This window comes from Hemibagrus wyckioides, unplaced genomic scaffold (assembly GCF_019097595.1).
Source record: "Hemibagrus wyckioides isolate EC202008001 unplaced genomic scaffold, SWU_Hwy_1.0 Contig5, whole genome shotgun sequence".
Taxonomy (NCBI): domain Eukaryota; kingdom Metazoa; phylum Chordata; class Actinopteri; order Siluriformes; family Bagridae; genus Hemibagrus; species Hemibagrus wyckioides.
In genome coordinates this window covers 16,091-27,583 of record NW_026690807.1, presented here as the reverse complement: position 1 = coordinate 27,583, position 11,493 = coordinate 16,091, and the positions used below count along the sequence as shown (strand labels likewise).

Here is an 11,493-nt window from a genome sequence, read left to right as displayed (position 1 = left end):
AACAACTTTGTAGTTGATGCCTCCCACCCTTCTACCCTTTACACTTTACCGTATACATTTTAATACACTGAGGATACTATTCCATATTCCTTGATAACATGTAAATAAAGAATAAAGTCTTGGTTCAATTCTTACCAATATTCTTTACAATATTCCAACACTCTTTTGTGGGAAACTTTTACATCTATCAATCACATTTAAGCATGGTAGATAAATAAACCTTGTTTTGCCTGTCTGGCTGCTAGGGATGTAACTAAACATAAATACATTATTTGGATTAAACAGACACATCATGTGATGACAGAGAGTATCACTACCAGAGATATTATGTGATGATGGATGGGTGAGTTTGTGCACTGTGGCAAAAAGTGTTTAGGGTTTACAGCTGGCATTAGTGAAGATGGTGGAGAAATAAGATGATCAGGTGCTGTTTGGAGACGTTCTGTATCTAAGTGGGTGCTCTGTGTAAGCTAGAGCGCATACAGCTAAGCTGCTTTTCCTATATAGATGCACAAGGGGTCACCCAATCACTCAGGAGTGACGAGGTGAGGAAGAGGTGCAGGAAGAGGGAATGTTCTTATATTAACCATTGTAGCAGACACAGAAAGATAATGGAGTTTGTGCGGCTAATTAAGGATGACGTTCCCCAATCCTGCTGTTTTGGCCTTGGGTTTTGCCTTATAACTGCTCAGCACTGCCTGGAAGAGCACACTGCCGACAACAGCACCCTTCACCTTCTTCTTACCTCTTTAAAAATAAAAGAGAACTTTTCTCACATCTGTGTTCATACATATATTGAGAAGAAGCCTTTATTTGTCATGTATAAATTACAGCACAGTGAAATTCTTTTTTCACACATCCAACTGAAATTGGGGTGAGTCATGATACAGCACTCATGGAGCAGTGAGGGTTAAGAGCCTCGCTCAGGGACCCAACATGTGGCTTGAACCCCATTCTGCTGATAAACAAAGCAACAACACAAAGGAAAGAAACCAAAGTCAGAAGTGGGATCCAAACCTAGGCCTCCAGGGGAGGCTGCAACCTGACCGCAGCATCTTAGATCGCTCAGTCATCCTAACACATTAAACTGGAACAGATTATCAAGCTAAGAAGCTGAACTAAAATCAGTTAAACAATATCTAATCAGATTGACAGGTCCTCTGTTGAAGTGCAGGATTCTGTGTAGGTTTTGTAGAACCACAGAAACTAAACTACACTATTCCAATACTCAACTGTTTTATTTGTTAATACTGATAAATCAAGTGTTGTAGTCATTTAGATAACATTTAGATATTAGATGTTAGGAGAAATTGGACTGCTAATCTTTGTTGGTCAATCAACTGGTCAATAAACAATAATCATCAGCAAGAAATGGAATTTCCACCTGTTTTGTTTTGAAATTTTGGATTGGAATTTGAATTGTAGTGTTTCATAAATATTTCTGTTTTTACCTAGCCTACTAGAGGCAATATATATATATATATATATATATATATATATATATATATATATATATATATATACATAAACACTACTCACAAAAAGTGAAGGATATTCAGCCTTCGGGTGAAATTACAGGATGCACCTAAAATGCACTATAACCTTTCCAGGTGAAATTAATTTGACCAATTGTCACGTCAGACCATTCGAAACCATTTACATCAGCGTGGTCTGAGTGCTAGACGACCTGCAAGGGTACCTGACCATACCACCAGGCACAGGCGTCATTGTCTTGCATGGGCCAGGGAGCATTTACGCTGGACGAGGGACCAGTGGGCCTCAGTGCTGTTCTCTGATGAAAGTCGATTCACTTTGAGCAGAAATGATGGCCGCCAACGATGTTGGATACTTCAAGGAGAGCGCTATGCATCAGCCACTGTTGTGGTGGTGTTACAGTCTGGGCAGGTGTGTCTACTCAATACAGAACTGCCCTACATCTTGTGAATGGTACAGTGACAAGCCAATACTACCTGAATAACATCATTAATCCATTCATTGTGCCCCTGCATGAACAACACAGGCCTAATTTCATCTTCATGGATGACAATGCTCCAGCTCATCGAGATCGCATCATTAGAGAACGGCTGCTGGAGGCTAGGGTTCCTCAAATGGAGTGGCCTGCACTTTCTCCAGACCTGAATCCCATAGAAAACCTATGGGATCAGCTGAATCGCCATGTAGAGGCTCGTAACCCTGCACCCCATAACCTCAATGACCTGAGGGCCGCCCTTCAAGAAGAGTGGAATGCCATGCCTCAGGAGACAATAAGTCGACTCATGAACAGCATGAGACGTCGTTGTCAAGCTGTAATTGATGGTCAAGGGCACATGACAAATTATTGAGTCACTGACATTTTTTGTTGTGGTATACCCACCTCGTCTGAACGCTGATGTTGATAAAAACATGCAACAAGTGGATCTGATCATCTCCTCTGCTGCTGTATCAGACTCTGCTCTATACTACTGTGCTCTGAGGCCCACAGTGACAGGAAATCCAGCTGCACTGTACAAAAACTTTCACACAGTTTAACTACACTGAAGGCAAACATACTACTGTTTTTTTTCTTTAGGCTGATCCTATTAGGGTTTGCTACAATGGATCGTTTGTATATTTTGATTTGATGCAGGTTTTACAGTGGATGCCCTTCTTGATGCAACCCTCTGTGGAAAATATTTTTCTGATACTATAACGCTCTATTTAATACTACTCAATTAATACTTTGCTATTATCTGTCTCCAGCTCCACATTGACCTGACAGCTCAGTCAAGCAAGGCTCTAACTAAAAAAATCCAAACTGCCCAGACTGGATGAATGCAGATACAAGGTTTTATTTGCAATCAGCGCTGGTTACAAGAATTGAGCTGTTCACGAATGAACATCCCAACAACCTCCGAAATAATCATCACAAAACATAGTCTTTTTATTCTTTTCTCTTATCTTTTCATAATATTCAAACCAAACCCTCTTTGCTGAGAAAGTCACTCCTATTTACTTCCTGAAATATCAGGTTCTTTTTGGACACCATTATCTCTTACTTTTTAACTCTTTCACATTCCATTATAATCAGACTTCCGAGGTCAGTTATAAAAATAGTGGACATCTGTGCACTTATCAATAGGACTTTTCCAGCTTGTTTTCCAGTTATTCCTAGCTCTATCTCCTGCTACCCTTGACTTCCTACGACGTGCTGCGCTTCTGCTCAGGACCTTGGGCACAGCTCCAACCCCAGCCATACCAAGATTGAAACTCCATCCTAATCTCATCTACTGTCAACAAAGTCTCGCACCCAAACCTCATACTGTTAAACCCTTCATTGTTAAAACTGTAAATAGAGGTGACCAATAAATTAAGGTGGTGCCTGACAACCCAACCATGCTGTCCTCTGATTATTTTATACAAACACAAACAAGAATGCATTCATATACACTCTAAACACTAAAACATTCAAAACCACTTTAAACACTCTAAACCACTTTAAACCATTAAAAATTACTCCCACACCTCCCAATTAATCTCAGCTTGAAAATGCACAGACTTGTGCAACCACCAGTGGCTGGGTTGGTTCTGTGCTTAGGCCACAGTGGGGAGAATGCAGGATCCTAGACATTAGTCTCTTTCTGTTTATATTACATATTCACAATAATTACCTGATGTATGCTATTGAATTGATTTACTTACTGTACATAGTGAGATACATACCACTGATTCTCACTCTAGTTACAGATCATTTATTTTTATCTGTTTATTCATTTTTGATGATATTATGATATTTAATCAGCTTTGTTAATGGTTTGCTCAACCTATTGCTGGCTATATATCGTCATATTGTGTAACTTGAGTATGTATCTTGTTTTGTTTGTTTGTAACTGAAGAATTAAAAATATAATAATAATAATAATAATAATAATAATAATAATAATAATAATAATAATAATTGCTTTTCTCTCTAAACAACAGTTTGTTGATTTGGGAAAAATATTGTTGTTTTAAAAGATACTGTATTTCCCTAGTTTACTCAGTTACATTAGATAGAAAGTTTTTCAGAAAAGTCCACAGAGCCAATTCTGAATTTAATGAAAGCAGCTGAGGCTCTGTACAGAAGTTCAGAAATGACTATTTGTTGTTCTAATTTGTGAATTTAAAGAAAAAAAGACTTGTTTGTTAAAGTTTTTCTCTTTTCTCCAGAAGATGGCGTAGTGAGTTATCTTACTGTGGGCCAAATACAAGGACCCTGCTCACATCCCCAAGAATGTAGACTTCTGTGATTATAAATACTTCTTTGCAAAATAATATCGACTCTATCTGTTGTTTAATCCACAATAAAGAATAATAGATAAGAGAAAGAAAAGAGGCTGGTTTGTTCCTCACATAATAAAATACCACCTCATGAAAATGTAATCCTATTTAATAAACATGCTTTCAAATACCTTATTGTCCAGACACCACTTATAAAATATAAAAAATAATAAAATAAAATATTTACTCATTTTAATTAATAGTAATTTTTTCCTGCTGTCAGTTTTTGTTTGTTTACAATGTAAAGAGTTTCAGCACAGTTTCCCAAACAAGGCTTAATGTAAAGCCAGGATGTTTCACTGTCATCAACACTGGAGACACTGTCATGTGATGCTGGGGGGTGGAGCTTCCTGAACATTTATCATGTTAATATATTAGAGTACAGAAAGAGCTTTTTCATTCAGCTAAAACCAGTCATCATGTTCACTGTTATATTCATGTGTCTGTGGCTTTCACTAGGTGAGTTAACACCTTTTGTTAGTTTAGATATTATGTATTGTTTATTAATTGTCTGGTGTTATAGAAAGCATGATTTCTGTGTGTAATTCTGGCTTGATTGTGTAAAACTTTATGTTCTCTTCTCTATGACAGGTGACTCCATGGCAGATTCAGTAGAGCCACTTTCCACTCAGAATGTTGTAGATGAAGGTGATGATGTTACTCTGTCCTGCGAATTTGTAACAAGTGCTACAGACTTCTACCTGCACTGGTACAGACAATATCCAAAATCTAAACCTGAGTTCCTTCTTTATATTTACAAAACTGGAGATCTAAGTGAAAACCGTCCCCCAAGAATGAATGCTACACTTAAAGATAAGAAAGTGGATCTGATCATCTCCTCTGCTGCTGTATCAGACTCTGCACTATATTACTGTGCTCTGGCGCCCACAGTGACAGGAAATCCAGCTGCACTGTACAAAAACTCTGACACAGTTTTGTTATACTCAAGGCAGTTCTGCTGGTGACACTCCTTTATACTTGAGTGCAATTTATAATTAAATTAGAAGTGCACTAAAGACAAGGCATGGCTCCACATTTATCACCTTGAACTGTATATATCATCTAACACCAATCACACAGACCAGCAACGAGGTAATGAGAAAATGAGACAGGAGGAGCCAGAAAGTCACGTGACACTTCCGCATGTCCTAATTAGCATATCACAACAATGACGGATTCTTATAGAAGAAAAAGTCAGTGAAAAAGAGTCTTTGTTACATGACAGTTGTCTTCAAGCTACTTTGTTTCTGCTCACTCCCAATTTAAACTCACATGACACTGCATAATTGTTCATTTTACTGAAAGCTTAATGCAGGCTAATTTATTCCAAATCAGAGTAACTGGTATGCATTGCATGCTCTGGTGTCTGCAAACACGGGTAGCTGCAAGCGAGACCATATCACACCAATGTTACGCTCCCTGCACTGGCTGCCAGTCTGATATCGAATTGATTACAAAATTCTGTTATTTGTCTATAAAGCTCTTAACAACTTAGCTCCAAGATATCTCTCCGATTTACTCACCACTTACAATCCTGCTCGGTCACTTAGATCCCAAGATGGTCATCTTTTGTGAATACCATGGTCTCGCCTGTAACGCAGGGGAGACAGAGCCTATCGCAGTAGCTGGTCCTAAGCTGTGGAACAGCCTGCCATCACCATTAGAACTGCTTCCACGTTAGCTGAATTCAAATCGATGTTAAACGCATCTCTTTTCTTCTGCTGTTAATTGTTTGTAAAGTGTATGTGTTTTCCTGCTTTCATCCTTTTTATTTTTGTACAGCACTTTGGCAAACTAAGGTTGAATTGAAATGTGCTTTAGAAATAAAATTGAATTGAAAAATTGAATTAAATTGATGTATAGAGATGTCGGCGCTTTGGTATTTAAATGCATGTGTTGTACTTCACAGAATCTCCACCAGGTGGCACATGGTACACCTCTGGCCTGAGCACATTATACAGTATAATCACTCAAAGTTTGCTATGTAGTCTTCATACTCTTGTTAAATACGCTTGTAATTTATCACGTTACATTAAAAAGTGTCCAGTAAATTTGTTAACTGCACATGTAATGTAGTGATTGTGAGAAAACATCCACAATAAATTCTGAAAGACATAAACACAGTTTCTAAAGTATATATTTTAATACTTTAATACATATATAATAATATTTACATTTTAAATGAATATGTATAAATTTACCCGTGACTGTGTGAGTGTAAAGCTGCGAAGTATTTTATGTGCTTTGTAAATACTTAATTGCGCTGGTGTTGTCCTGCCATTTGCACATAACTTTTTTTGTTCAACTTTAAAGATGCCTGTGCAAAGATAAAAATTAAAATGGAAAACCTCTTCAGATTAAAGTCATTATAATGCAAAATTTAACTGGTAGTTATTCCAGAAAAGTCAAACTAAATAAAATTGTGACAAAGTAGTAATATTTCGCGAACAACGTTAACACTATGAGAATAACGTAAAAATCACGAGATTAAGTAGCAATACGGGATTAAATTAGTGATATTTTGAGAATAATGTCATTATTCACATTAACACGTTTAGAGTGATGAATAATATATTAGGCCTATTTGTGTATAGTGAAATTAAGGTATGAATAAAGCGACTTATGCATATGCATAAAAGTGCATAAAAATGAAACTTGACTCATTGCATGCACATCCATCTGTTTTAATAATAAGGTAGGTATAACTTATCTGCTTGAACATTACTCCAAACACGTTGATGTATATGGCCTTATAAATAAAACATTACAACTTAATCCCTACAGTATATTGCATGAGTTTAATACTGTTGCATGAAGTCAAACACATTAAATGGCGTGCTTGGAAAGCGGAATTTCTCTCAGAAGCAGATTAAAACAAGCAACAATGAAAGTAAGCGTGTGGAATTCATATTTAACATTTTCAGCTGTGAGTTTTCAATGTCATAACTTCATGGTTAAAAAGTTTAAAAAGTTAGTATGAAAGGTTAAAGTATTGTAAGTTATTGTGTCTTTTGAGACACAGCCCTGACCTCTAACTCCAAAAGATATGTTTAAGAGGTGAAGTCAGATGCACTGATTCTCACTCTAGTTACAGGTAATTCATTTTAATCAGTTTACCAAAAGTTTTAATTCTTACAATCATATTTAATGAGTTAATTAGTTGCATTAATTAATAACCATGTTTTTATTATTCATCCAGTCATTTCTTTATTTCTTAAGTCAATATTAATAAAGCGTATAAACCAGTATAAATGAAGATTCTAAAACCACATCAAAGATCCTTCCTTTACCAACCTGTTATCAGAAAACCACAGACACAAACAATGTTTGTGGTAATTCTGTGGTATAAATCAATAAATAAAAAGTAGTAAAGTATATATATATATAGTTACTTAAATGGTTTGAGAAATCGATGGCCTTAAATAGTTTGAGTTGACGGAACACAAACTGATAAAGTTAGTCTTGATTAATTTGAGTTCAGTCAACTCAAACCATTTAAGGCAATCGGTTTCCTCAAACCATTTGTGTAGCTAAAAAGTTATTTGGACTTAATTACATCTGTTACCTGAACACAAACAGATTTAAAGACTAAGCAAAATCGAACTTTCCTTGGTTGCAGGAACCAAAAAAAAAAAAAAAAAGTCAGCTTCTTGGGGTAGCTGATATGAAGGTCATAAAGCAGCCCAAAAAGCAGCATCAGAGCCCTGACCCAGGACTTTGAAGACATCACCACGTCATCTTCAAGGACAATCCAAGACATACAAACAAAAAAAAACAAAGAGGCAAAACAAAATTAATACCAGTGGTTCCCATTAGAATAAACTAAACCTTATAATTACAACATAACAAGCCTCTGCAAATAGTGCAGATCATGTTCATGACTTTGGAGTATGAGCTTTACATATGACAATGATATAAACATACAGAAAACAATGCACATCAAATTTAGATATTATATTTAGATAATGTGTTTAATGTGTGTGTTGAACCATGTTAATATTTTAGTAAAGTCTAAATCAAAGTAATTTTTGAAGCTTGAAAATACAGATTGCCTTTAATTGGACAGACAAAAGGAGAGAAAAAAGATTTAAGCGTACCTTTAACAAAAATCTAATGGAATTACGAGGGTGAGTAAATGAATTATATAATCATCATTTGAGTAAACCTTTCCTTTAAGATTACTGAAATGATCAACTGTACAGCTACTCTAGCTGTATTTTTTCGATAATAGACAAAAAGATCAAAATGTTTCAGAAAGTAGTCCTGATGAGCCTTACCGTGTGTGTCTTGAAAACATGTGGGAGGTCTTCCTTCAAGTAAAGCGGCAGTCCAGCCAGGACAAGAGTTCCAATGACACTGATGTCATCCTGATCCTTAAAGACAAAACAAAAAATGACCATACTTTTAATTCCCAACTAAGCAACATTTTGAATTTATTAACATGATTAATGATGAGACAACATTCTAACACTGCAAACCTAGCTACAACATGTAACAGCACTAGTTATTACCTGGCACTTTCTTACTAATCCACATAACAGGCAAATTCCTTTAGGCAGTTTAATAACAGCACAAGCACATTTTAAGGATTAGTTCATCCACACACAAAAATTGTCATCATTCACTTACTTGCATGTTATTCTACACTACTTTGTGTAATTTATTTATTTTGTTTGTATAGACTACTGTTTTAGAATGCCTTCATGTTTTGTCTTTTCTGGCAACTGAAAACATAATGTGACAATTTTTTTAACCTGTAGAGCCCTTGAGTATGTTCAATGGGAATTCCACTTACTTGTCCATGATAGTCTTTTAATATTTTAGCCATCTGGTTGCCAATGGTACCATCCTTCGATGCCTTAGCTCTGAAAAGTGGCAGGAGTTGTGGAGTGTGCTTGTCCAGGGAAATGTAAAGGTTTGCTGCAAATTACAGGACTTGGTTACAGATGTATGTTATCTAGCTAGCGAACCTCGCTAATCATTTCATTTACACAATATCATATAATATAACAATCATAAAGCTTGCTGAACTTCGGGTGAAGGTTTTAATAATTATTCCGTATAATATTTAGATAGATTTCGGATGATGGACTGGGACAGGAGGTTTTGAGACTTTAATCAGTCACCATGTACGGTGAATTTACACAAGCTAATGCTAATGCTAGATAATGCAAACTAATGCTAATATTTGTCTGTTTATTCTCAGCTTAACTAGTTTACAAACTCACAGGTTCATTAACGTTTGGCGTTAAAAAGGAAATTTTGTATTTTTCGTCTCCCTTTTTAAAAAAAAAAAAAAGAAATCAAAATCCTCTATTTCTGGGTGTGGGTGAAAAAACACTGGTTTATCTACACTGTTAGCAAGCCTGGATAATTAACTTGGTAGCATCATTAAGATAAATATCGTAATGAGTAATGCAAACCTTTTAACCGGTAAACAAACCTTTCCTTTATTTTACTCAAGCTGTTTTTACTGTAAGGAATGTGACAGAATGTTAGATGTGTTATTATGAAACTGCGATGAGAAGAAGCACTTATGATGGTGGCGGGAGGAAATGTACAGTACATCATCTTTTTGGAGAACAGGACATGTTTAGGCTTACATCCTGCTTCGTGTTAAGGTGTAAATTAAGTAGCCATCTAGAACACCATAAGTGAATTACAGAGATTTTTTGTTTTTACGTTTTAACAGGATGCAGTTGGCGTACAGCTGGCCTCCGTGGCTCGATTCGGTTCCTGAGGACTCCTTCTCATTCGGGACTCCATCAAAGCAGAGCTCTCCGGGTCCTGTGTAAGCTTATGAATGCCTGTGTAACATGACAGCTGTTTAAATCTGAAAGACTTTGATAATAGAGAACTCCATTAGGACTCCATTATGTAAAGTTAATTTCTTTTTGTAACTTTTCTGCTCTCTGCAGGCCTACCAGTACAACCTCGTGGGCGTGTTTCTGAGCTGCTTCTCTGCGGATACTTCACGAAGGGCTTAACGCCTCAGCCAGTAGCGTCTTATCGGGAGATTTAAGCGATGCTTGAATGTAGTTTGAGAACAGGATCTATTTTATTTCATTTTTTTCCCATATTTTAAACCCTGGCATTAGCAGACTTTATTTGAAGTGAATAGACAAAACATTCTAAGTGAATCCAAATACAGATAGAAAAAGTTAGGTGTGTGTTTGAAGAAGCCACATGTTCACTCCTCTGCAGTATTAAGTGCAGTTCTCATAAACAATAGTGGCAGGTTTGATGGTTTATTTACTTAATGACAGTGTAAAGATCACATGCTGGAATTTGATTCTGTTCTAGGAATAAAAATGTGCATATTGTAAACTCTTTTGACAAGCAGCTGATCTGATTTATTTTTATTTTATGTTTGTTTGTTTGTTTATTTTACTGAGCATGCTATTTAATGTGTTCATCATGTGTGTCTTTGCAGGGTGTTTAATATATTTTTGAGAATTACAGGATACCTGAAAGTATGTATAACTAAGAATAAGAATTGTGGAAAATAAAAACACAGTTTCCATCACACAATCAGGAAATAAATAAGCTCTACTGAAATAATGCTCCATAATCAATTCTTGAGGTAGATGAGCTACAACAGCTAAAGACCACATCGGGTTTCATTCCTGTTCACCAAGAACAGAAATCTAAGACTACAGTAACAACCCTGTAAATGACATAATTTGGCCCAATGGCAAGAGCTGCTTACTTAGTTCACACTTGGCGTCTGGATTCCAAAAAGGTTTGAATCCCACAGGAGCCTCGCTTTATTGTTAACTTGACTTTGTGTAACTGAGTTCCTTTTACTGGGACCCCAGTCCATATGAGCAAGAAGGTCATACAGTTACAGAGTACAGTGAACCTTCATTGGCGCACATCAAGGTACCAGGGATGACCTGGCTCGTTGGTCTAGGGGTATGATTCTCGCTTAGGGTGCGAGAGGTCCCGGGTTCAAATCCCGGACGAGCCCTGGTTTTAAATGGAATAGAGTGTTTGGGATAAAACTAATGGAAACTTGCACTGCTGGCTTGGTTCTCGCTTGGAAGCTTGTTTCTCCAGAGGTCCAAGAAGGTTCAAATCCCACTGTAACTACCTCTGAAAATTAAAGCTCCAACCTGGAGCCTATCTCTGGAATACAGGGAGTGGGATGAAGAATGTCACACTTTGTGGAGACATGAACCTCTGAAATATTAATAT

General features: G+C 36.6%; 1 non-coding gene across 1 annotated transcript; it reads left to right on the top strand.

The window, feature by feature from the left end:
- Positions 1–11,194: 11,194 nt before the first annotated feature.
- trnap-agg (transfer RNA proline (anticodon AGG)) lies at positions 11,195–11,266 on the top strand. The gene has a single exon. It is a non-coding gene; the product is annotated as a tRNA-Pro (tRNA).
- Positions 11,267–11,493: the final 227 nt, after the last annotated feature.